This window comes from Emydura macquarii, unplaced genomic scaffold (genome assembly GCF_026122565.2).
Source record: "Emydura macquarii macquarii isolate MOO-44397 ecotype Brisbane River unplaced genomic scaffold, CSIRO-AGI_Emac_v2 contig_3477, whole genome shotgun sequence".
NCBI classification, from domain to species: domain Eukaryota; kingdom Metazoa; phylum Chordata; order Testudines; family Chelidae; genus Emydura; species Emydura macquarii.
The window spans coordinates 3,032,548-3,058,734 of NW_027133614.1; the positions used below are offsets into that span (position 1 = coordinate 3,032,548).

Consider the following 26,187-nt stretch of genomic DNA (forward strand, 5'->3'; position numbering starts at 1 on the left):
ATTGGTTTCAGAGCTAGGACAAGAACTCAGGAGGTTCCATCATTTGGTCCCATGCTCAATCTATTGGACTATGGCTCTTTGAACTTGGATAGCCTGTGCATAATCAAAGTGCACTGGACGAACTTGATCCAACTCCCACTGAAGTCCCTGGGATTCTTTCCATTGGATTTCCCTGGGAGTTGATCAGGCCTTCGAGAGTGTGCCGGAGACGTGCCTCATATTTAAGCAATCATGACAAAAGGAGATGGCATCCTCTCAGGAGGTGAGCAGCTGGGTTAAAGACCCTCATTTACAAAGGGTCCTTTCAGTGCTTCGGTTTGGTTAACTGCCTGGAAACACTATCTGCATTAGTCATTAAAAACCACAAATGTGCATAAGAAAATGAAACATACGTTGTACAAAACAAAATCAGCCATACCGAAAGTAGCTTGTGAGCATAGCCTTTTTCGTGTGTCAACAGTTGAACACTAAGGTGCCAGGGATACCATGTTCTGCTTACAGTAATGGTCTTTTCCTAGTAGACAACGGTCAGCATGGTAGCTACTAGGAAGACAGGACTTCAATCAGCTTTTCCCTCAGGTTTATTATTAAAAGGCATAAGGCCCATCCTGCCGTGCTTTTGTAATTCCAATAGGGATGAGGAGAGGAAGGTTAGTCCAGTGATTAGGGGGCTTGCCTGAGACTCAGGAAAACTGGTTTCAATTCCCAGCATCACCCCAGGCTTCCTATCTGATCCCGGACAAGTCACTGTGCCTCAGTTCCCCATCTCTAAAACTGGGATAATAGCAGTTCCCTGCCTCATGGGGATGCTGTCAGGGAAAATACATTAGAGATTGTGGAGCGCTCAGATGCGATAGGAATGTGGCCATATAAGTACTTTGTACATATAAGTACAGAGCAATGGGGATAATGGAATCTAAATATGAAAGAGACCCTGTTCGGCCAAAACTCAGCTTTTTTCACCATGCATTTGAAAAAAGGAAGAGTTCAGGGATTGTAAAGGTGGGGAGTGGCTGGAGCTGCTGGATTTTAAGTCACCTGGCTCTCTGTAGCGAGTTATGTTAAGCATCAGGGCACCATTTTGGATGTATTTTTAAGTTATAGATAGATGCCTTGTTTTAGTATTTCTATAAATCTAAACATCTGTCAGTGAAGGAAGTGTTCCCTGTTGGACATTTGCTAATGATTTGTCCAGATCTATCTTAAATACCTCAAGTAATGGAGCTTCCACCACTGCTTTTGAATCAGCCAGTTGCCAGAAGTATTTATCCTCGACTTTTCACCCAATGTCCTGACATTGCTACCAACCATCCAGCAAAGTGTGTTTTGGGGGCCTTCACTGGCCAGATTTCTCCCACGCCACCCAACTTATTTTGTGAAGCCTAATAAACAGCTTGAACCATAAGGATTTCATCTTGTGTTTGGTGACTTGTCACCCACTGAAAATGAGTAAGCAGTGCTTCCTGGGAGATGGCAGCCTGGGCATGCTCAATAACTTGACGAGAGGAGCAGTTTTTCATCTGTTTGGTGGCTGTACCTTCAGATATCACAGCAGTGAGCAAATGAAAAGCAAGGCTTTGAGTATCCCATAATAAGCATGAAAACAGAGCAGGAACAGCTTCCTGTCAGACTAGTCACTTCTAGGGAGAGGATTTGCTATTAGGATGGCAATGGACAGAGACTCTCAGAGATGGGGACTGGGGTTATATCCCATATTCATCAAAAACATCCATCAGTATTGGTTTCATCTCAAGATTACTGCACATTAACACATTTTCTAGCACTGGCATAACTAGATCAAGGCGCACAATTCAGAAACTTTAATCAAGTGCAACAGTAAGGCATCTGTCTACCCTCTGGGCATGTTCCCGCTACTTACCAAAGCCAATTTTGCCTTTGGCACAACATCTTTCTCCCAGGACAGTAACTATGACAACAGAATTTTATGTAGTGTGAAGGAAAGAGCTTTTTTATAAGCATGTAGTTAGTTAGGTTAATACAGCCTTGAAATACAGATCAGCACAACACACTTGACTATTCTTTGGGGTTATTAGGTACCTCATTATTCAATTTAAAAAAACCCAACAGCATAGTGTTATGCAAAGCCTTTCAAATGTTTTATGGTGTGGGGTAAAACGGGAACATTTTACTGGACTGAATAGAGAAGTCTTAGGCAGATGGCTATGGTAAATGAAGCACAAAGGAGGACTGGAATAAAAGATTAATGTCATTCAAAACCCTAATATAGCAATAAGCCTCAACGGGCTTTAATATTAGCATGTTACTCAGATGTGTTCAGCCTAGCGAGTTCGGGTCCTCAAGCAGCAAACTATTGGCTTCCTAACCCAAGCCCTCACGTGGCTTATTGCTGTCTGAGTATGACTCAGAGAGAGTTTTGAGATATGCAAACAGCTCCTTGTGGAAAGAGGAGACAATACCAGAACCAAAGCCACAATCCTGAAATATATACAGAATATAATGGAAGAGATGTTCACTTATTCCTTTCTTCCCTCCCCCACCCATCTTCTGATTACCCCTTCCTAGTTCCCACAAGCCCTGCTGCCCTTTCTGCAGAGGATTATGCCCCAGCACCCATTTTGTATGAAATTTGTAATATTGAGCAGTTCCCACTTTAAGGCCCAATCTGCTCCCATTCAAGTCAACAGCCAAACTTCCAGGTGGCTGCATAATTGGGCCCTTTGGGTTTTTTTGCTTGTTTGTTTGTTTGTAGTTCCTAACCTGTCCTTCTAGGCAGCCCCGTTTAAACATGATTGTAAGAGTCATTGCCTTATTCTCCAGACTCTCCCTCTTCTCCTCCCTGCCCTGGCCCAGAGTGCAGTTTTGTTTTCCTGCCCCCACTACCCATCACCGTACAGTCACCCAGCTCTTTAGCATAAAGAGGCTGTTGAGGTCTCAGCAATGCACCAACCAATCAGAATGTATCCTGCTATGCCCTGAGCTTGCAGAAAGTTATACATGGGATTGCCTGTGACAGAGTTAGTGGAGCTCCCCATGCTAGATGCTGACAAGGCTGCTATATTGGGAGCCATATATTAGATCCTGAATGATTCTAAGCCCACTGAGTCTGAGCAGTATCCAGGCACAGGCTCTGGCTTCTCAGGCTCACTCCCAGGGGGCAGCTTTCCATCTAGTACCCCTTCTCAGAAGTGCGAGCCTGTGATTCAGCTGCCTTGGGCCCCAGGACCAGTGCTGAACCCCCTCTCCAAGTCTCCCCAGTAGCTTAAACACAGCTTTTCCCCATGCTCCATCTTCCTGGGTACTCCAGTTTGGATTTAACTGTTCAGGAACACATGACAATTATACCAAGGAACTCAGAGGATTTGCAGAGTAACTTCTTAAAATACACACAACTTTATTCCAAGAGAAAGCACAGAGACTTACAGATCCATACAAAAATAACAGAATCTATATGCAAAACCCTTCCTCCACTACCTCACTACTCCAAGAGCCACTGGGTTTCAGTCAGCACTTTTCAAGATTCCAATACCCTCCTCTTCTCCTGCCCAGCCTTCAGATTCTCTCTCTGCCCCTGCAACAACCTCCCTATTGCTTGTTCAGGCCAGGCAATCAGTAGGTTCCCCCTATCTCAGAGAACAGCCCCATTGTATTCTCTGAACCTCCCAGAGTCTGTTTCTAAAAGCCAATTCTATCACCTTGATTCTTTGTTCCTTCTTTTCTTATGGGGAATTTCCACTGCTCCAATCCCTCCACCTGCAAAAAACCTGGGGAGAAGAGCCATTTTCCTGCAGAATGGCCAGTCTGCCCTGCCAATGCAATGCATATACTAAACAAAGTCACTCCATGTTAACAATTTCTTTGATTTGGACCTACTTCTGTTGGTGAGAGAGACAAGCTTTTGAGCTTACACAGATGAAGAACTCTGTGTAAGCTCAAAAGCTTGTCCCTTTAACCAATAGAAGTAGGTCCTATACAAAATATTACCTCACCCACTTTGCCTCTCTAATATCCTGATACTCACAGCTACGAGACTGCATAAAACATCTTTGATAGACCTATTGCTGCTTCCAGACAGGGTGTGAGATACATGGCATGGTCCGGACCACCGAATGGCTGATCCAATACACACTGAGGGCTATACAGAGTTCATAAAATCCTAAACTAGTAAACAGACTGTTCTCCCAAACAGTCACAATTATACCTGAGTAGTCCTACTGAGTTACATGTGTTTCAAGTTAAATACAGGGGAAAAATCTTTGCAAAATCAGGGCCCTAGGTTATAAGGTCCTTAAGGAAGGGATTAGGTCTTTATTCTCTCAGTAAACTGCCATGCAAACTTACAGGAGGATATAGAAATAATAAAATAGGACAACCAGTGCCCACAGCCATGCTCAGATAATGCAGTTTCATCATGAGTCAGCCTGGGCTGCATGAGACAAGTATGAGACTGGATCAGTCTGCATGAATGAGAAAAGCTGCAGCCCAGACTATGCAAAGGAGAACTGTCAGAGGTGGGAGAGGAGACACATTTTGGGGAGCACACACCAATCAGCTCCACAAATGGGATTAGATACTGCTGCGAGGCTGGCTCCCATCCCCAAATGTTACTGTTTAATGTGGGCTAAGATATTTCCCCAGAAGAGTAGTAAACCTATGGAATAATTTGCCAAATAAAAAGCCATTGAAGCAAATAGCACAAATGATGGAAGTTAAAAGACAGCTAGACGTTTTGAGGGAGACAGATTTGAATCAACAGATATAAGGTTGATTGCACTTGTGCTATTTGACAGGGGTTCAGTGTCAAGGGCAAATGGCCTTCCATCCAAACACTTGTTTCTTTAGATCTGTATTGCTGCAGTCTTTGTAGATGTTTTGTAGTTCTCAGACAACTGAAGGAGGTTTGTACTATTTAGATGCTGAAGCCTCAGAATGTAGTTATATTACTAGAATGTCACATTTGGGTTAAAATTTAGTTTTGTAAAAAATCCTTTGGAAAGTCTCATGTCTTTTTTAAAATAACCATTCTCCTATAACCAAATCATGACACTATAATGAGGAGGTCCATAAAAAGCAATGAATAGTGAGAAACTGCTGGGCTAGTGCATGAGAATCTGAAAATCTGAGGTTGATAATAAATAAATAAACAAATAATACAGTGCAGACAGAGAAGAGTCCCATTCACTGAGTAGGGACTGAAGGATTGACTAGAAATGGACTATGGTGTACACAAATACAATATTGAGTTATATATTATTAGTGTCCAAGCCAAAAATCAATGGATGTAGAACACACAAGTTAATTGGATTTTAAAAGTTACGTTATTACAGCTGAAATAACTAAGACATATATTTGTTATTTATAAGGACCATTTTTTCTGAAATCTAACCTGACAATGTCATTTTGAAGCCTAATTTAAATTTTCTCTTCAACACACTTTCATGTAGGACATACTATGTTCAATAGAGAAGGCAAACAGTTCATTCAGTACACTTACTCCTTTCTTCCGTTGTGAGTTATCCATGGACAGACTTTCACTAATTTATCCATTGTTTGGAAGTGTATTTCAGAGGATGTGCAACCTGGTACACTTGGAGCCCTTTTTGAGCTATTAAATCACTTTCTCTCTTCCCATATCAGCTTCAGCTCTTGTTGTAAATAAATCCTATGTTCAGATCCAGACTTATTCTCCACAAATTTGGGGCTGATCAGAACCAGGGTTCTTCTTCAGTCCATTTCAGAGAATATTCCCTAATTTCAGGGTGTTTGGATCAGATCCATCTCTGCTTAATAATTCCTGTTAGCGATAGCCCATGATGGGTTCCAAATGCTTCTTTATACAGCTTCCTTCTATTGAATCTGCACTGTAATAGGTCTTCAAGAAATCCTTGCTTGCATCTTTAAGTCAAGCCCTTCTTTTAATTTTTCTCTACTTCACCTATTATTGGTTTTTAATCCAACCTTTGTACCAGTGTAGAAATCAAGGGCCTGATTTTTCTCTCAGATGTTGTAACTATTGACATTGGTGTAGTTTCTCCTGATGTGCATCACTAGAGATGGGGGGTGGGGGAGGGGAAATGAAGTCAGGCCTACAGAATGCAGTTCTATGAATGCATTATACCTGGCTCTCGGTGAGGCATTTTATATGGAGGATGCTACACAAACATAGTCTGCATTGTGTAGTAGTCTGGACACTGTGTTCCTGTTGTTTCACCACCTCTGATCAATACAAGTGTACTTAACCCTCAGCAGCTGCCTGGGCTGCTTTCACACATGCACTAATGTACACAATGTTGTGATCTAACCTGAGTACTCAGACTGGAGTGACATGCACTGGCTATAACCGGATAGTCACTCTGCACCGACAGATCTCAGCAGCAGAGAGCAATGAGATACCCACATGCTCAGTTTTGAGCAATGAATGAAGCAGCTAAAATATTAATGTATTAGTGCAGTAAGTTTAAAGTAGAAATTTTGGGCGCTCTTCTCCTGCTTGCATGAGGGCAAAATATCTCCAGGTTTGATGTGGATGTTTGCTGGCTGAAGTATGTAGTAGGTACACTGCAGTATACGAAGGTACCTTCCCAGAGCATTTTCACTGGCATATTAGCTAGTACTGTGATTACTGTTCTAATGAATATCAAGTATCACCAGCAGTATATCTTTTGACAAAGTAGTCTTCCATCCTAACTGAGAGCTGGCATAAGAAGGTGCTGTTTATGACCAAACTTGTCCAGAGTCTTTGGATTTACATACAACTTGAAATACTGCACCTCCAGCAACACAGGAACCCAGTGCACCATGCTGCAGTCATGGCTCACTACAGCTTACCTACCTCACCTGTCTGCAGCATATGTATTAAGTAGATCTGGCTAATTTAGGGTATGTCTATGTTGCAATGTAAGCCCAGGGTTCAAACTTAGGCTCAAACCTAACCCCTCTTCCGTGTACATAAAAATCTTGCTAAGCCATGACTGCACAGAGGTGGAGCATCTGAGCCTGAGTCAAGCCGGGACCGAGGGTTCAAGCCCTATTGCTTTGCCACATAGACAGTCACACTGGACTCATGCTCTGTGAGTCCATCAAGAGTATCCCATAATCCTATGGGCTGACTTTCTTCGTTCTTGGGACAGTCAAGTTTTCCCACACTGCAACATGCACAAAGGGCTAGAGCAACCACATTTTGGGAGGATGCTGGGAAGTCTGGGATGTGGGTGGTTGGACTAAGGCCCATATCATGCAGTATAGCGGCTGGATCCCCAGGTTGGAACCCAGGGTTCAACAATTCCTAATCTGGGGTTACAAGTATAGACACTCAAGCCCTAGGTAAACAAACCCAGCAATTGCTAACTCAAATTCTATTAATCCTGGGGTTACTTTGCAGTGTAATGATCACTGTTAGTGATTCAGGATGAGAACTTCATCCAAGATGCTACAGCTACAGACAGGAGAATGCTATTAAAGAACATAGTCTGAGCATGTTACAGTATTTTGAATCTAGGTGCGATTGCTGGGGAAACACATTCTTAAAATACACTTCTTCACCTTAGGTACAGCACCCAGAACTTTTCAGGTCATTTGTTTTTCACCATCCCCACATTGGCCCTTGCAATTCTCTTTACAGCCCTGTTTACAAAGGGAGATTACAGCTTCCTGCATGCCACTGATTCCCTGTTCTCTACCCTAGGCCAAAACTGCATGAGACAGTAGAACTTGCCAGACCTGCTCAGAGCAGTGTTCTATCCAGCATCCAGTCTCTGACAATGTCAGCATCTGCTGCTTCTGAGGAAGGTTCAAGAAATACTTAGCTGTCCATCAGGGAAGTTTCTTTATTACTCTTATCAGTTAGTAAGAGACAAGATGCCCACTAAACTATTTTTCTTTCAGCCCATCCAGATCATTGTAAACCATATAGTCTCAAGTATCTTTGGGTATCTTATGTCTCATATATAGTAGTTTGCCTTTAAATAAATAGATCTAATACAAATGAAAGGATTAGAAAAGGGGTGAGCAACAAGATAACTGACTGTATGAATAGTTGTCTATGCTTTACCACTTTCCTTTCTGATCATCTAAATTGGTTTATTTCTCAGTGTTAAATCCAGATTAATTTCTGATCTCACTACTTTGCCAACAAACTGGTGGAAAAGAGACCTGAATCCTTCTTTTGGTTATTGCATGACTGATTTTCAACTCATTTGCCACATCTAATTCACCAGAGATCTGTGTTCTACACCTTTTTGCAGACTCCACTTATTTGCATGTATATTCCTTCATTCTGCCCTGAAGGATCAGCTTCCTATCATCTTTGTTTATTTAGATCATTTTTGTCTTGATCCAGTTCTCTATGGATCTGATTTTTTTTTAGATTTCATTCTCCTTCAGACACACTGCCCCACTATAAAAATATTTTCTCTACAGATATATTACAATCTAGTACATCAACATCCTAGTCATTTTCCAGATTAAGAAAAACCTTAGGGTAACTCTGCTCCCATTGAAATCAATGGGTGTTTTACCATTTACTTCAGTGGAACGGAGTTAAGCCAACATTGAGCAATTTTGAGAACCCCACCCTTAGGATTTTTCCATGTGTTCCTAGTTTTGCTGCTTTGTTTCTCAAGCTCCCTGAAGGCATGTTTTGTACATTTCATGTGTATACAATTATTTATCGAGTGTGTGGGGGAATTAAAGGCCCCATTTTCACAGAATGGAGTTCTCTTCAGATGATAATTACAGCACCTGGATGCAAGGCTGCTCCACATATACACAAGCAACTGCTCCTTGGTGAAATCCACATTTATGTTGTTAAAATGGTCATGAGTTGTGTTGCTAATGGATCTTCTGGGGAACATGCTTTCATTTCGATTATGATGACCTCGCCAGATGGCATTCATCCAAGAACAAGACCATATGTAACTATAGCATGAAAGTTTATTTTGTTTATTTATCTCACAGTAAAGTTCATGTTTCAGTTGCTAAATCAGTAGCATGCATCCTGTAGGCTTATTCTTATGATTCTACAATGAGCTCTTGTAGACACAGTGTCAAGTGACCCATTTGTTTTTAAGCAAGATGGCCTCCAGTGATAACACTCAGGAATGCTAATTGTATTGAAAACATATTCATGTTCAAATTTGTTCCTGTGGGGAAAATGGGCTTACTTGGGACCTCTGTTTTTCAGAGGCTGTTGAGTCGAGACAGATGGGTACAGTCTGAGTTTTCCATGTAAATGACTTACCTATTTACCTATTTTAAGAGTTGTGATGCAATTCAAGGGTGCTGCATTTATGCACAAAATTACCAGACATTATACCCATTAAGGCCCTGTTACTACCATTGGATCCACTCAAGTGGATCCTTGCACCTACACAAAGTTCCATTGTTATCTGTGTGTGCGCAAGGGCCCATCCATGTAGATCCAATTGCAGGACTGGGAGCTAAATGCCAATTTTTGCTTGCTGTTCTTAATTCAGCAGGATCAAATGCAATCAATAGGACTGCTTGTGTGAGTAAGGCATGCAGGATTTGGCTCCAGTTCACAGCATAATTGAGAACCTGATCCTGCAAGCATTTACTCTGTGGCTTAATGCTCACTACACCAAAGGTAGCTTCAATTACTTTACGGGTCTACTCACATGAGTAAGACAACGCAGGCATATGCATCTGCAGGATCAGGCACCATGTGTGCACTTCTTGGCAGCTGACAGAACAGTGCCTTCCACGCAGCCCAAGCCCGCAAGGAGGAGAAGTACACCCCCCTGGCTAACACCCTGAGGGCTAAGTGCTACGAGGTGCAGATCCACACCCTGATTGTCTGGGCCCTGGGCGCCTGGGACCCCCACAACAAGCCCGTGCTGTGGGCCTGTGGGGTCGGTCAGCGCTACGCCCAGCTGATGCAGCACCTCATGGTGTCTGACGCGATCCAGTGGTCGAGAGACATTTACATCAAGCACATCACCGGACACAGGGAGTACTGTGAGGAGTAGGCTGGAGCGCCACCGTGAGAAACTTACGGCTCGATGGTCTAACTTAACCACCTACCTGACTCGATGAGGGACAACCCCCTTACGGACCTATCTACTCCCCCTTAACTACATCCCCTGTAAGCCCCACACCAAGTGATGTTCCCTCATTATCGCTCCCTTGTACTCCTAACCATCAAAACTATCACCCCCACATCCAGGATACTACAGATTATCCTCTCGTTGTACTCCCCAATTCCCAACCAAACTCCGTACCCCCCAATAATCTGTACACTATGTCTGGATGTTCAGTAACTATTTCACTTCAACTCTGTACCGTAACTTTTTAAACATAAGCTGCTTTAACTCCCAAAATCCACTTGGCACAGGAGTATCTGTTTTTGGAAGCAAAGGAAGCTCTCTAACCAGTTTTTGACTGGACAAATGAGGATATAGATAGACCTAGTAATATATCAGTGTCCCTGTCCTAATTTCAGCCAGTGCCATAATATGTCTCCAGTATTTTATAGTGTCTCCAAATTTTAACTTAAATAGTAAGCACTGGCAAAGACAGACATCCTAAAAATCTCAAAAATAACTGCTATAACTGAAGCTTTGCTATTTCCATCATTCCACAGGAGGCACATTTCTCTGCTCAGAATTATTAACAGAATCTCGGTGATTTTCCCAGGAGCACTACTATCTAGTGATATCTAAAAAGTGTTGATTGAATCTAGGTTCCAAAATATCTCAGACACGCTCCTCCCATGTAAGTTTGTTTGCACTAGCTGAGGATCTGACCCGTAGTTCTTTCCTGGCATTTCAATATTCATATCTAAATACCTGATGAAGTGGGAGCTTTTTCTGTTCTGATGACTGGCCCACATCCAAACACAATTAATATTTTCTTCTCTTCATATACAATGCCACCATCCAAGGTCTAAAATAATTGGTTACTTAGTAAAGGTGGGCTTTGACTACAGGTCAAACAAAAATATCCTGGAGACCTTGGAGATATGTTAATGGGGCCTGGTTTGGCAGTTTTCACTATACAAGGTTTTTTTTCCACTTTGGGCTCGTCTACACGGTGTGTTAGTCTGCATTAAAGGGATATAAATTCTAGTGTGCACTAGCATGTTGCAAACTAACTAGCCCCTATAGACCCTGACACAAACTAAAAGTTCCCTAGTGTGCATTAAGGTAGCCCCATATTAATACACACTAGTGTGAATGAACTGCATAGACAAGTCCTCAATCTCTGTCACAGGGCATGCGCACCCTGTCTTCGGGGGTAGGCAGGGTGTCCCCGCAGGCACAGTCCACTGGGCTGTTTCCGAGGCATATGGCTCAAGGGCCAGGGCTGATAGTTGCTGCCCTTGGGTCAGACCTATGAGGCCTAGTGGCCAGAGCCAGTCGCCATCATCCATAAAGGGAGGAAGAGACGGCCGGGATAGAGGGACACGGGCCCACCTGTCTCCACCACATCCCACCTAAGGGCCCTTTCGTGGTGGGGGTGGTTCCCACCCTGGCCAGCAGGGATCCCACCGCAAGATGCTGGCTTGTTTCGGGCAGGAAATACCACTCGTACCATCCCCCTGGGCCATTTCCTACCGTGCCACCTGACGCTGCCATCTGGGTAACATCGGGGCCTTCAGGTTCCCTGGCATCAATAACTCTCTGGACGCCTGATTCCGAGCAGTCCGTTTGGGTCTCCGGGGCCTCTAGTTCCCTATGCTGGGGGCTGTAGCAGCTCTCTGCTTGGAGCCTCCACCAAGAATCTTTCCTCCTTGGTGGTAAGTCTGGAATGAGCTAAGCTGCTCCCTTTTATACTGGGGCAGCAGTTGGAGCATAACCGGCAGAGCTTGGGGGGTGGGGTTTCTGCCGCCCATAGTGTGTGTTTAACTCTTCCTTGCTTAGTGCAGGGTATGCACACCCCATCACAGTCTCAAGTCCATTAGTTTAATAATCCTTTTTCAAACTTCCAATTGGTTCTAAACCCACTGAAGTCAATGGAACAAACAGTGATTTACACCATTTGAGGATCTGGCCCAAATTTGTGTTAGGCTTGTCTGTGGTAAAGTGAGACACTCCCTCCTCTTACATTCTTACATTGGAATACAGATGGGACTCACTGAAGGGAAGAGCCAAAAACAAACAAGCCCAAACACTAACACTGAGTCACATTTTCATCTTCAGCCCCAAAGGGTATATATTATGCACACCTATTTGTCATTCATAAATCAGTACAACAAGAGGAAGATTAGGGAAAGTGTGGGCCCCTTAGAGAATGAGGGAGGCAACCTAGTGACAGAGGATGTGGAGAAAGCTGAGGTACTCAATGTCTTTTTTGCCTCTGTCTTCACAGACAAGATCAGCTCACAGACTACTGTACTGGGTGGCACAGAATGGGAAGGAGGTGAACATCCGCAGTGCTGAAGGAACAGGTCCAAGACTATTTAGAAGGATTGGACATACACAAGTCCATGGGGCCGAATGCAATGCACCCGAGGGTGCTGAGGGAATTGGCTGAGGTGATTTCAGAGCCATTGGCTATTATCTTTGAAAGTTCGTGGCAACAGGGAGAGGTCCCTGAGGACTGGAAAAAAGCAAATATAGTGCCCATCTTCAAAAAAAGGGAAGAAAGAGGATCCGGGGAACTACAGACCGGTCCGCCTCACTTCAATCCCTGGAAAAATCATGGAGCAGGTCCTTAAGAAATCCATTTTAAGGCACTTGGAAGAGAGGAAGGTGATCAGGAACAGTCAACACGGATTCACCAAGAGAAAGTCATGCCTGACCAACCTTATTGCTTTCTATGATGAGGTGACTGGCTCTGTGGATATAGGGAAGGCGGTGGATGTGATATACCTTGACTTTAGCAAAGCTTTTGATACTGTCTCTCACAGTATTCTTATCAGCAAGTTAAAGTAGTATGGGTTGGATGAATGGACTATAAAATGGATAGAGAAGTAGCTAGAGCATAGGGCTCAACGAGTAGTGATCAATGGCTCCATGTCTAGCTGGCAACCGGTCACAAGCGGAGTGCCCCAGGGGTTGGTGCTGGGGCCGGTTTTGTTCAACATCTTCATTAATGATCTGGAGGATGGGGTAGATTGCACCCTCAGCAAGTTTGCGGATGACACTAAGCTGGGGGGAGTGGTAGATACCCTGGAAGGTAGGGATAGGATACAGAAGGACCTAAACAAACTGGAGGATTGGGCCAAAAGAAATCTAATGAGGTTCAACAAAGAAAAGTGCAGAGTCCTCCACTTAGGAAGGAAGAATCCCATACACAGCTACAGACTGGGGACTGACGAGCTAGGCAGCAGTTCTGCAGAAAAGGACCTGGGGGTAACAGTGGATAAAAAGCTGGATATGAGTCAGCAGTGTGCCCTGGTTGTCAAGAAGGCTAATAGCATATTGGGCTGCATTAGGAGGGGCATTGCCAGCAGGTCGCGGGAAGTGATTATTCCCCTCTATTCGGCATTGGTGAGGCCGCATTTAGAATATTGTGTCCAGTTTTGGGCCCCGCACTACAAAAAGATGTGGACAAGTTGGAGAGAGTACAGCGGAGGGCAACAAAAATGATTAGGGGGCTGGAGCACAGGACTTATGAGGAGAGGCTAAGGGAACTGGGCTTGTTTAGTCTGCAAAAGAGAAGAATGAGGGGGGATTTGATAGCGGCCTTTAACTACCTGAAAGGGAGTTCCAGGGAGGATGGGGCTAGGCTGTTCTCAGTGGTGGCAGATGACAGAACAAGGAGCAACAGTCTCAAGTTACAGTGGGGGGGGCTAGGTTGGACATTAGGAAAAAGTTTTTCACTAGGAGGGTGGTGAAGCATTGGAATGGGTTACCTAGGGAGATGGTGGAATCTCCATCCTTAGAGGTTTTTAAGCTGAGGCTTGACAAAGCCCTGGCTGGGATGATATAGCTGAGGTTAGTCCTGCTTTGAGCAGGGGGTTGGACTAGATGACCTCCTGAGGTCCCTTCCAACTCTAATATTCTATGATTCTATGATTCAGAGCCCTGTTTCCTCACATAAGTGTTTTCCATCATCTAGACTATTGCTTTATTACCCCTTCACCAACATGAGACTATTTTAAGCAGCTGGTTCTCCACCCAGTCCATAGCTTGCTCTAAATTAGCAATGCATATTGTGAGATGTCCAAGCTGGCCATCAACTATAGCTACTGTACCCTGGAGATTAGTCTGCGAGTGACATCTGATATTTTTCTTCTCTGCACTGGATGTTTCCTCCAGTTTTTGTTGAGGAGTCTCTCTGGCAGTAGTTCCTACATCTCTGGGCAGCTTGTTGACCTTCACTATTTTGGATTGCCCATTTCCCTGTTTCTCTCAGTTGGGAGAGGTCACAATGAGATCATACAAGGCCCCTTACAGCAGCATTTGGCCTTTAGCTAGGTTCAGGCCACATCCAGGACCCTCACTCACACAGAGCTGTCCACTCAGCTCATGGGAGTTTTCTTTCTGAATTTTGCCTATTGGAGAGCTAAAGATTGTAGGATTTGGCTACAATTTGCCATTTTGGAAGTCCACTTAGCATATCTTACTCATTCAGCATCAAAACTTCACCTCTGTTCATTGGGAACACAACAGAAGGAATGTCATATTTCTAGGTGGGACAGTATGTAAGTTATCTGGCATGATGTCAGAGACTTGAAGGATTTGTTCTATGTCCCCTCAAGCTTCTGAATTCTGCCATATCTAGTTATAGAAATATCTGAACCTGCCTGGTCCACTTCCAACAGCTGCAAATATACTCTGGTATTTCCTTCCCTTATACTTTTAGCCAGAGTGCAATGAACAGTGCTACGGAGCAAAGTCTGCTATGGAGTGAATTGAAGTTATCCAATTTTTGGGAGCCATTATCAAGAGTGGTCTAAAAGCTGGTATCTAGAAGTAAAAACCAAACTGTTACTTCACTAGTGTACTTTTGAGCACTACACTAGTTCTAAAGATCCAGGTGTTCAGAGTCAAGCCATTAGCCTTCATGCATTTGTTCTGCAACAAGCATGGAAGTCTCTTATCTCCATTGATTTGTTAAACATGTTCCTCAAATGCTAGTGAGGACTCATTAGTGTAACTCATTAGTCTACTGGGTGTAGTAGTGTAACTCTACTAGTGTAACTCATTAGTCTACTGGGTGGTTTATTCAAAGTATATGATTATAAGAAATATGAATGCACTCACCCAACTTATGAAAATAAAATGGCATTTTTCCCTCTTTTTTAAGAGTGCCAGGTATCCAAAACTACACTGTTTTTTGCACCAACTTCAGACTAGAACACTTGTAGAAAAGATGCCTGGATATTTTAAATGACCACTGGAAGGGCTAGGAAAAACAACCCATGCTTTTATTTGCTCGAGTGAAAAAGAGTCTTTAAAAGCATGATACAGACATTCAACTGCTTCTCTCTACAAGAAAGCAAACGAAGACAAAACTGTTGAATAATTCACAATGAAGCTTTCAACAATGAAAGAGTAAGGTAGTGAGAATTCCTTTGTGATTCATGGGTTATCCAGGACCTGTTTTGCAGTACTCACATACTTTGCTGTGTTACTTTAATCTTGGCTGGTTCCAGACTAGTTCAGTTCTGCACTGTAGCATTAAATGGTTCTCATCTCTTTTAAGTCTCTCTTTCAACACTGCTATGTCTCAGCTGTATACAGGAGCCATCAGATATCTCATTGTGTCACCCAGGAGAACACTTTGTATAGACCATTCTGAAGCTACTGTGAATTCAGGTAGTAACTCATCTCTTGCTGAGAAAGATGAATAGTCATTAACAGTCCTCTGTGCCTAAATATGTCACCTCTGTAATGAACAGAATTCCTGTGGTCACTATCAAATATTTTAATGCATCCATCACCACAGTATCTAGTTACTCCTGAACATTTATTCATCTCCTGTATGGGAGGCCTAATGAGATATTTCAGCTCTAGGGACAATATTAACTATGTTAATTGACCTGATCTGTGCTAGTAAAATCTGTTTAAAATCTTTAATTTTTTCAGCCTTAAAGTGTAACAAGAAAAATGAGAGAAAAGACGCCCCCTCCAAATAAATACATACATACATACATACATACATATAAAAAACTAGGCCTTATCTGCATGCAAACTTGCACCCAAGTGTGTGTGTGTGCGGGAGGGGGAGGAGGTGTTAACTTGTCTAGTTAAACCAGTGCAAATCACTATGTAGACAGTTCTTTTGAGTATCTACACAGGATTTTGCATTGGTTCAATAAAAATTTATTTTTTGTTTAAACTAGTCCAATTTTCTCAAGCAGACAAACGCAGACAAGAGGAAGTCTTGTCTAGCAGTTAAATCACAGGACAAGGAGGCATGAGATCTGAATTAGATTCCCAGTTCTGCCACAGATTTATTGTGCAACTTTAAACAAGCTGAGTCATCTCTGTGGTTCAGCTTCCCCATTTATAAAATGGGACTCATACATATCTCACAGGTGGGTTCATTAGTGGTTTTAGATTGCTTTGTGATTCTTAGATGAAATTCCTTACTGAAGTGCGGAGTTTTATACAGATCCAGACTTAAGTTTTCCTAAACCACTATACAGTCCATGACCACTATGTTCATGGAATTCCGAGCCTCGCTTTTAGTTCTACGGGTGCTGCTAATGAATAGCCCATGTATGTTAATTCAGACACACTCTTTTTGCATGAGCAGCCCTAAAATTAAATAAAACAATTTTGATCTAGAGAAAAGAACACCTGTGCAGTGCATTATAATAATAATGAGTTATAAAATATTCAGTCACAATTACTAAAGGTCATGACTATATGATCAACGAGGTTAGAAGTGTGGTAAATTAACCAATAATTCATTTTTAATGGCAATTCTATCCAGAAAGATTAATATTGATTGTCAGCATTAGAACAGGTCTAGTTGTTCTGACAGGGAACAATAGATCTCCTTTGATACTTATGTAAAGCTGTAGAGGCAGTAAGCAGTAGACCAAGTGTAATAATAGAAGGAAAATTGTACTTAAAGCTTCTCGCTCAAGCAATGAAAAGAGTTGTTATGGGAAATTTATAGAAGTTTGTTTGTTTGTTTGTTTGTCTTCTCTTTTAATATAGTACCAACATTTTGCACCTACTTCCCAGTGCATAACTTCAGTTATATTCTGCTGCATTTTGTCTTTTAGTTAAGGCCTGCAGAACAGTTTATAAACACTTAATTAATTAATAGTAGCTGCCATTATAAATATAGCATTTGCCAACAGTTATCACAATAGTATTCGAGATTTCATGGTTTTGTCCTATATTGGATTAGGAATTAAAAGCCAGGTCCTCAGCTGCTGCCTTTGGTGGAGCTACATTGATGTATACCAGGTAAAGATCTGGACCCAAGTATGATAAATCTGTGATATTTTAGCATAGATTGGCTATTTATTAGAGACACGCCGCCCTTCCCCCTGGTCCCAAGAGATGAGTAGTATAATCGTTTTACAGAAGTTTGTGGCACTGAAGATTTATACTGGTGCAAATGAGCAGAATTTGGTCCATTTATCTAGATTAGAAGCTTTGGTCCTGTTGTCACTCAAAATAATGGCCTACCATTTCAGTGAACTAACCATTGTAAATGTTAGCATAGCCATTCATTAAATATTTGTTCTAGATCGTAGTTTACCTAGGGCTCAGTGCAAGCATTTGAAGAGCATCTTCACTAGCATTTCCAATCATGTTAGTTAACATTTTAAGGGGAAATGAATTAATTTAAATTAAAACATAACCAAACTTTCTAATCTAGACAGAGGCTGATGCCTGGTCTACACTGATGACTTAGGTCGACTTAAGGTCACTTAAGTTGACTTAATTACACCCACGTCTACACTGGCACCACTCTTAATTTGAATTAAGGTGCTTGTAAAATTGACTTAATAAGACCACCTCCGCAAGTGGCGTAGAGCCTAATTTGAATTTGTTAAGTAGATTTAGTGTTAGTGTAGATGCAACGGAACTTAGTTTGAATTAATTGACCTCTGGAATGCATGCTACAATGCCCTGTTTTGACCGCTCTGCACAGTCGTGTTGTGCTGCTCAGTGTTCACGATAGCAGGAAAAGGGTTTAAAATACCAGCAGAGATCTCCCCACCCCATCATCACCATGCCATCTGCAGTTCCTCTCTGTACTGGTTTAAAATACAAGTAGAGAGAGTGAATCATGTGCTACATTGTATCAAGGGAACCATTTGCAACATTTTAACGGAAACATTCTATACATTGTTTCACTGTAATCATTTGCTACATTTTTGTCAGGGGATCATTATCTAAAATTGTTACATTTGTTTCATTTTCTTCACTATGCTACCAATGGCTACCTTGTTACTTTTCTTTCATTCTGTGGACACCTTGGCAATGGACCAACCCTTAAGAAATGCTGCGGACAGACTGTCTCAGATTAGGAAGAGGTAAAAAAAAAGCAGAGACGACAGGTTTGCAGAGCTCATGAATGCCCCAGCAGCCACAGAGACAGCACAGAGCATGGAGGCTGACCTTGTCACAGAACATGGACATGGACAAGGAGAGTCGCTGAGAAATGATGGAGCATGATCACAGCACCACACAGGAAATGCTGTGAATCATGCAGGACCAGGCAGACATGCTCCGGCAGCTTGTGGAGTTCAGGAGGAGCGGAGGCAGGACAGTCCCGCTGCAGCCCCTCCATAATGCTCCTCAACACAGGGCTTTGTCCCCCTCACCCTCCCTCGCCCCCAAAGAGGTCTTGAAGGAGATTGTCCAAGATGCAGTACGTGCTCTCCTCCACCTCGGTGGAGGTGAGCAGAAAGCAGCGGCGGTCACGCTGATAGCTGGCCAGCAAGCTACCACCCTACCCCTTGATACAGTGAATGAACTCTCCTTCCTCCATGACTTGAATGTTCAGAAATAGAGTTTTGCATCATTTCAACACGTTTCTTTATTAAATCATATCTTGTTTAGGAGGGATTTGGTGGGCACAGATATCATTGGGAGGAGAGGGTACACCAAAGGCAAACAACATACAGGAACAGAAATCAGTGCTGCATCTCATTGCAGAACCTGGTTTTCAAAGCTTCCCTAATGCAAAGCACTCCACGGTTAGCTCTCAGTGTAGTGCTGGCATCTGGCTGCTCATAACTGGCAGCCAGTCTTTCTGCCTCCAGAGCCCAACCTGGGGGCAACTGCTCACCCTTCGCTTCACACACATTATGAAAAACACAGCAAGCAAGATATCACAGAAGGAAGGTACTTCTCAGTCATGTCCAGCCTAGTGAGGAGACTTCTCCATCTGCCCTTTAAACGCCCTGTTGTTTGGGGGGCGGAGGGAAGGGTGAAGGAAGCAGCGTTGCATCATGGGACAAAGATACTCGTCCCAACAGCCACCGTGGCTAGTTGTACTGTGGGATAGCTACCCACATTGCACTGCCTTCTAATTCGAATTAAGACCGGTCAGCGTGAACGCAAGAGACCAGCACAAACACTGTAGTGTGTACACTCTGCTGCGATTTCTAAAAATCACCTGCTGAAAGTCAAATTAAACAAAGTCGACTTCCGGCGGCAGTGTAGACATAGCCTGAGTGACTGTAAATCACTGAGTCTCTGCCTAGAATAGAAGCTTTGGTTGTCTCACAAACAGACAACCAAAAATAAAGCCCAGGAGACCTGGCTCCTGGCTTGGGATTATTTTTACTACAGAGCTCATGAAAGTTTAAGGAAACCAAGTGGCCACGAGATAAGAGGGAAGGTCTTTTTTTGGATTAGTAACTAATTGAAAGATAAGAAACAAAAGGGCATGAATAAGTGGTCAGTTTTCACAATAGAGAAAAGTAAACAGTGAGGTCCCTCTACAAGTCTGTCCTGGGCCCTGTGTAGTTTAACATATCCATTAATGATCTGGAAAAGGGGATGAACAATAAAGTGCCAAAGTTTGCAGACTATACAAAATTATTCAAGCTAGTTAGATCCAAAACAGACTGCAAGGAGTTAGAGGGATTTCACAAACCTGGGTGACTAGGTAATAAAATGGCAGATTAAATTCAACATTGATAAGTACAAAATAATGCTCATTGGAAAAAGTAATCTCCATTATACATAGACAATGATGGGTTCTAACTTAGCTATTACTATCCAAAAAAAGAGATTTTGGAGTCACTGTAGATAGTTCTCTGAAAACTTTAGCTCAATGTGCAGCAGAGGTCAAAAAGGTTAACACTATGTTAGGAACTAACATAAAGGGATAGAAAATAAGAAGGAACATCTTATGCCATTATATAAGTCCATGGTGCACCCACACTTTGAATACTGTGTCCAGTTCTGGTCACCCCATCTCAAAAAGGATATGGTGAAACTGGAAGTTTCCAAGAATGGCAACGAAGATGATCAAGGATATGGAACAGCTCCCATCTGAGGATAGACTGAAAAGATTAGGGCTGTTCATCTTAGAAAAGAGACTACTGAAAGAGGACTACTAAAGAGGTTTATACAAGTGTTATTTACCTTTTCTCACAATACAAAAACCAGGGATCACCTTATTAAATTAATGACCAGCAGGTTTATTACAAACAAGAGGAAGTATTCTTACACACAATGCACAACTAACCTGTGGAACTTGTTGCCAAGGGATGTTGTGAAGGTCAAAAGTATGACTGGGTTCAAAAGAGACCTGGATAAATTTATGGAGGATAGGTCATTGGCTATTAGCCAAGATGATCAGGGACGTGACCCCATGCTCCAGGCTACCCTTAACTACTGACTACCAGAAGCTGTGAGGGGAAAACAGAGGTAGATCATTCCTGTTTTGTACTCTCCTCCTGAAGATCTGATACGGGCCACTGTTGGAGACAAGTTCCAGAGGGGAAGCTGTGTTAGTCTGTATACAGCAAAAACAACGAGAGTCCTGTAGCACCTTAAAGACTAACAAATTTCTGCAGGCATAAGCTTTTGTGGGCTGCAACCCACTTCGTCAGATGCATGAAATGAAATACATCTGATGAAATGGGTTGCAGCCCATGAAAGCTTGTGCCCGCAGAAATTTGTTAGTCTTTAAGGTGCTACAGGACTCTCGTTGTTTTTGTTGCAGACAGGATAGTGGGCAAGATGGACCATGGTCTGATGCAGTATGGCAACTCATGATCTAAAAGGCTGATCGGCCAGGTCAGAGAGGGTGAGTTCTGAAGTAGTTGAGCTATTTAAGTAGCTTGCAGGTCTGTCACTGAAAACCGAATGCACTGGAGAGTGGCATATGGCAACCAAATCAGGGTAGTTCAGATTTACTGTTAGCCAGTTTTCATACATGAGCATAATATGAATGCAAACTCAGGCTCCATTTTAAACTGATTAAAAACAGTAACGTTCACACATAGCCTTCCTGCTCTACTCACTGATTACTACACCAGTTATTTAGTTCACTTTTGCTCTGCTGCTAGTCTGAGCTTACCCCAGTAGCCTTGGGTCATGCTCTCCAACCTCAAACCCAGATAATGATCAGAGGCGTGGGAAGGAGTAAGGATAAAGGTAGTCCAATAAGGCAAGAGGTTTGTAGCTAGAATACTTGAAACAGAATATCTTCTCCCCACTAAAACTGGTTGTGAAAGTGAAACTCTTTGTTTAGGATATAACCACCACCACCACATGGTCAGAAAAGCCTTTCAGTTAAACCAGATTATTAAGCAGACATTCTACCTATCAGATGCAAACAATGGGCCCAGTTCAGATCTCAGTATGAATTCATTGCATGTTATGGAGTTACTCTATGCTGTAAACGAAAGCAATGCCTGGCCCATATTTTTTATTATTGAAGGTAAACTAAATGCTTTAAACAAGAAAGAGTAATTTGAACAAATGTTTGGTGCAAAATTGGAATGAGATGGTAAAATATAAGGGGCAAAACCCTACAGTCCTTATTTAAGAATGAGTCAACTCCTGCTGCATTAGTGGGAGCTTTGCTTGAATAGAGACTGAGTTGAGAGTTTAGGACTGAACCTATAATACTTTGTGCTTATTTTAATGGATCTTGCATCCATTATTGATTAACATCAACACCCTAATTTTATAGGGACTAACCATACTTTTACAGATGGGAGAACTGAGGCATAGAGTGATTAAGTTAATTTACTTACAGTCATACAATGAGGTAATTGCAGAGCTATGATCAGAGCCCAGGAGTCCTGAGAACTTAGTAGCCTATTTCAGATGTTATCTAACCCTAAAATCTAGATAAGGCCAGTTGTAGGACATTAAGCCTTTTCAAAAGACATGGGATCAGAGGGACGTAAGTGTGTAGACTCTAAATTCTTCAAATGATTGGCATGGAAATGGCTCCGAAAGGGACATTTTATTCAACAGATAGAACATGGTTGTATTCATCTTCTGACTCTCGCATGCTAATTCCTTCTGTCATTTCTCAGGCTTAGTGTTATGGCCTGACAGGAAAACTGTCAAGAAAACAAACCATCAGTTCACCACTGTCAAGCAATTGACTTTACAACCCCTACATGTCCCTATTAATTATCATTATTATTATTCCTTTTTACAATAAAATCTTTTGATCCAGGGAATGAATGGTATGAATTTACATCATATAAACATCAGCATTTCATTAAGACAAATAATTTCCATTTAGTCCAGCACCTTCAACATGGGGCTTTAAAACCACAAGCTGGTCTTCATGAAGTTCACATCAGATGTGATCTGATATCAGGTAGAGAAAGCAAACAAGCAAGCACTCCCCAACCCTGCCTTATGTATGCACACGCGTACACACACACACACACAGCACAAGGACTGGTGAGCAAATAGACCAAAACACTGGGATTTTTCTTCCCCACTACCCCAACCACCTCTCCTGACTGCTCAGAAGGATGCAAAGAGAAGAAGCACTCCACATTCTCCCAGCAACCAGGAGAGGAGTAAACTTCAGACACAATTGCATGAAATGGAGTCACAAGAACCCACCAAACCATTGTAGGATGATCTCTTGGTATTTCATTACTAAGCTTATTCCATCACCCTTCATCTCTCCATCCTCAGGTGCTTCTAAGCTGCCTGTCAGTTGGTATCCAAGCACAGATCAATGTTGTAAACAAGAGTGTTGTTACGATAACGCAATGTCAAATCTGATCCAGACATTGCAATGAAGTACTAGGGTGTCACTGGTTTCTGTGGCTCACTAGGACTGAGCTAGTCAGCTAAGGGCCCAGTCACATTGGTATTCAAATTAAACTCCCATTGAGATCCACAGCAGTTTTGCCAGTGTTAAAAAAAGGGGGGCATCAGCCCACAGTGGTTTTCTTGCTCTGCAAGACCACAGATCTCTGCTGTAGGTCAATAAAAGCCAAGGAAAATAAACATGCATCCCACTAAATAAAGTTTATAATTGGCTACAATAAAAACATTATTGGTATTCTCTTTCAAGGAGACACCCCCAGGTAGGGGAAAAATTAAACCATGGTGCCTTAGATTCAGCCCTGAGACACAGGTCTGTGGCTCACAGTGGCAGAAAGTCTATTCGGAAAGAGATTGCAAGATACAGATACACCCATATTTTGTATTTTGACATACACACTTTAAATGTAAATTTAAATAAAGTTTACAACAGTGATTCTGCAAAAATAAACTTGCTTGGGGGACAGAAATAGCCTTGCTTGAGGACACGAGATTATTGCAGAAGTCTTCCATGTGGGGGGAGTCCACAGCTGATCTGAGTTGAGCAGCTGGAGTTCAGCCAGTTAGGGAGCTTTTGTCCACAACACAGTTTTTCAACCTGTGGTACGCGTACCCCTAGGGATACGTGAGACAGGCAGGGGGTACCTGGGGAAAAACAGAGTGAAGGGGAGGCAGGCGGTAGCTGCTGACTTCTGGAGGAGTCGGGTGGCAGTCCCCCACTTCCCGCTCAGTAACAGCTCCCAGCTGGGAGGTAGGTGGCAGCTGCTAGCTTCTGGGGAAGGCAGGCAGCAGCACCCCACTGAGTCCCAGCTCCCAGATGGGAGCCCGGTGGCAGCCTCCTACATCTCGCGAGCTGGGCTCGCAGCTGGGTGACAGCCACTCACGCCTCAGCTCCAAGACGAGGGACAGCCTCCAGCGCTCCGGCTTGAAGATGGTCAGCAGCCACCTGCCCACATCCCTGGGTCCCAGCCGGCACAGAAGCCTCCTCTACTCCAGCTCAGATTGGGTGGCAGGCACCCACCTTCTGGGCTGGCAGCCAGGCAGCAGCCCCCCTCCCTGGCTCAAAGCCCAGTGTCCAGAAAACTTGCCAATTTCACTGCACTAGCTGAGCAGTGAAATTGACAACTATGACAGCCCCAAATTTCACCAGTTACCCTCCTTCCCTGTCTCTCTCTCACCCCTTCCTCCTCTCAAATCTATGGCAAAAAATTTGGTGCAGCGCTTTATATTCCCCAGCATTGGCATGCCACTCAAAGCCTCCTAGCTTTGGCCAACATCACCTCTAGCCCAAGTACATACTTGAGTTGCGCACTCCTGGTGTAAAGATGGTAACCCTACCCACACTTGATCTGACATCTGTCCTATCATGCCTTATATATTCAGCCCTTCTTCCAACATATGGCTCACATTAGTCTGTAAATATAAAATCCTGTGGAAAATTAAGTGTTGGGGTACTTATTAAAATTTTCAGAAGTTAGAGTGTACTTGCTACTTAAAAGGTTGAGAAACACTGGTCCACAACACAAATAGGGCACCACTAATTGACTCTGAACGGGAAAAGGCCAATCAAGCACGTCTCTTATATCATGTAGAGAGAGAAAGTCCCTACTGACATTCCAGTTGGAACTCTGCCACTTCAAGACAGGCTCTAGAGAAACAGTTAATAAAAATACCTTACAATGGGTGGAAAACAAAGAAATGTTTGTCTGCTGTTGAATGATGGGCCACCATTACCATAAAGAAGCACAGGATAAGGGCAGCCAAATAAAAAGTTTCATGGTGGATTTGCTCAGTTATGTTACATGCTGTAAAGGAAATACATATTGGTATAGGACATTTTGTTAGCATGAGTTTGGGGATAAATGTTTTTAGTCATGAATGACAAAGCCATAAGTAAAAGCAAGTCATCCCTAATAAATGCTGATACAAAGCTTTGTAGCACATCTCATCGTCAGGATTCTGCACATGCCACATTTGCTGTGGAGAAACTATTTTAGATGTGTTATTATAGGAGTTTCACATTTTTTACTGATACTATCTAGTTTATCTCTTCCTGTAAAGCCAGGCTCTCTATGAACTATGGGCTGCATATTCCAGAGGGCTCAGCACCCACAACTGGGGCCAGATTATTTAAAGAGCTCAGCTGCTGTTTAGGAACCTAAATCAAGTGGACAGATTTTAAATAGGAGCAAAGGTCTCTTGAAAAATCTGGCTTCACAAGTTCAACTGGGAATCCAAGTGGGGGCGGGGCGGAATTTTTGCATTTTCCAGTGTTGTGGTTTTAAGATCTGATAGTTAGTGATTTAGAACCATATTGCTTTTGGCCCCTATGGCATATCCCCAGCTCTCCCATGGGATAAAGCACCAGTTTGTTGATGGTTGAGAGATATTAGCCCTTAAATTTGCTACTTGTTTAGCTCATTCAGGACTGAGTATTGCCAATCCTGGGCCTTGGGCCCGTATGGTTTTGAAGGAAATTCCTTGTTTAAAGGAAAGCAATATTTTTGTAGTTTAAAAAGCCATTTGACACTCCTAGGAGATTTGGAATGTCAGAAGATGTATTAGTGGGCAGATTGCACGGTGGGGTTGGTCAAACGTGTATGGTAAATGCTGTTTATCAAATGAATTAGTATCACAGACACACATGGCATAGAGACTGATTATACTCCATTTATTATGGAATTATTTTTAGCTCAAAACAAAAAGTGACATCATGACTGGAACCTGGAAATATTTATATGGCTACTGTTAAAACTGTTAAAGAGCAAGATAAGAGAACACTTATAAATTAGACCACCTTCTACCACTATTGCTTTGTTTGATGTGATTTGATTAATGCTACATTTCTCATTCCCATGTCTTCTCACCGGAGCTGGTGGAATATTAAAAAGCAATGTTTACGAATCTCTGTTTGAAATCCAAAATCAATTCAGCCATGTTCAAGCCCATTATTTATTATAATTCATCTATAAACACTCGTGCAAAAGGCTTCACACAAATTGGTATAAATACCATAACTGTGTGTGAATAAGGGCATTTGTGTGCAGAAAATTATTTATTCATC

At 42.6% G+C, this 26,187-nt stretch overlaps 1 long non-coding RNA gene across 2 annotated transcripts in view; it reads right to left on the reverse strand.

Annotated features, from left to right (window-relative positions):
- Positions 1-26,187, reverse strand: part of LOC137144720 (uncharacterized) — a 77,854-nt gene that overhangs the window by 15,084 nt on the left and 36,583 nt on the right. Inside the window, exon 3 of one of the 2 annotated variants that reach the window (XR_010917465.1) lies at positions 22,280-22,393. The exons of the other annotated variant lie outside the window; for it this stretch is intronic. This is a non-coding gene — a long non-coding RNA (uncharacterized lncRNA). Of the gene's footprint in view, positions 1-22,279; positions 22,394-26,187 lie in introns of those variants that run through there. 2 annotated transcript variants of the gene reach the window in all.